Source organism: Daktulosphaira vitifoliae, unplaced genomic scaffold (genome assembly GCF_025091365.1).
Source record: "Daktulosphaira vitifoliae isolate Bord-2020 unplaced genomic scaffold, ASM2509136v1 Scaffold_2, whole genome shotgun sequence".
In the NCBI taxonomy this organism is placed as follows: Eukaryota; Metazoa; Arthropoda; class Insecta; order Hemiptera; family Phylloxeridae; genus Daktulosphaira; species Daktulosphaira vitifoliae.
Window position 1 is genome coordinate 5747078 of NW_026099573.1, and position 1641 is coordinate 5748718.

Consider the following 1641-nt stretch of genomic DNA (forward strand, 5'->3'; position numbering starts at 1 on the left):
AATACGTCAAAAGATCACAAATTGTATCTAGTTGAAGACATTACCCTTAAAAATTTAAAAATTTTCCCTCGTTCCCCGAAAATGGGGGAAATATCCAAAAAAATTACAAATTTAAAAATCGGTAAATTTTGTCATTTTTTTCACTTTTTTTTCTTAAAACTTCCATAACTTTTTCAAAAATTAACAAATCAACAGAATTTTTTTTTATTCTAAAACCTTAGGTTTTTCCTTTCATTTGATATCATTTTTTTGAAAATCTAACACTTAACCTACTCATTGGAGGGGATTCAAAATAGCAACTTTTTTACAAAAACTAACTTTTTCAACTTAATTTTTGAAAATGTTCCGGAAATACTGCGTCCTTTAAACATATATCAAATTAAAGCTTATTTTATGTACTATAAAATGAAAAAAAAAAATTTGTCCCGACGACCTCTCTTCTATGCGTAAATGGCTACCGTATTCAAAAATATGCTATTTTTCTATTAAAATTTTAGGTTTTGTATTTTATTTTATTTTAAAATATCTTATTAGGAGAATACATGGTGAAAATAGCTACCGTACTTAAAAATATGCTATTANAATTAGGATATAATCAAAGAAATAAGAGTTGATGTTGCTTTTGGAATAATCCACCAATTTCTTTAAATAAAACACTATTTACAGATTTGCATCGAAGCGTTTCTTATGATAGTGATTTTAATCATTGTCAAATATCATCTATACTTGTCCCATCTATGCCTTGTCTACACTGTGCCTCGACACCACTGTGCTACCGTTTTTCAAAAAATAATGTAAAAGATTTTATTTTTAAAACACTAATGATTACTTAAATATATATTTGACTATTAAAGAAAATGTGTTATTTATTTTAGTACCTTATCCTTATTATATTTAATTTATTTATTACATAAATCAAAAGCAGATAGATTAAATTCTATGTAAAAAATAAATGCATATGAGAGTGATACTGTACGGTGGTACCTTTGATGTTGGAAATATGCTTACCTAAGCGTCTGGTAGCTGAAGATAAAATTCTTAGAAAACATTGTTAGTTTATTAAATATAACATTTTTTCCCATAAAATTACAGACGCTTATGAGCGATATAATATAATGATACACAGACAGCGTCACAATTATTTCCCATAAATTTACAGACGCTTGTAACGTCACAAATTCGAAGGTGAACCGTTTATGATTTTTTGTTATGTCTACTTATTTATTTTATCGCGCGATAGAACCTTTTTCTGACACAGCGGTGTCAACCACTCATTATTTTGCCTCTGACCGCTAGATAAGGCGATAAAAGAGAAATATAATTAAAATCGAATTGTTTATCAGTATTGATCCCTTCCAAAAAGACTGGCCATTATCGATTTGAAATCGCCGTTAGATCGTTGTTGACTCTTCTCGATTCTTTCTTCTGTCATTGACCGTGCTAGGGTGTACACGTTTATTTTTTGATTGACACTTTTTGTACAATGATGGAGTAGAGCCGCCAACGGCGAACGGCCAGGTCTTTTCGACGAAGCATCCAGACCATCGGATGGGTCTCTTCGGAGACCGGGTATCGTTTTCTTTTTTATATTATATTTATGTAATGAGCTATATTTTATTAATTATTTTATTTCATTTTATT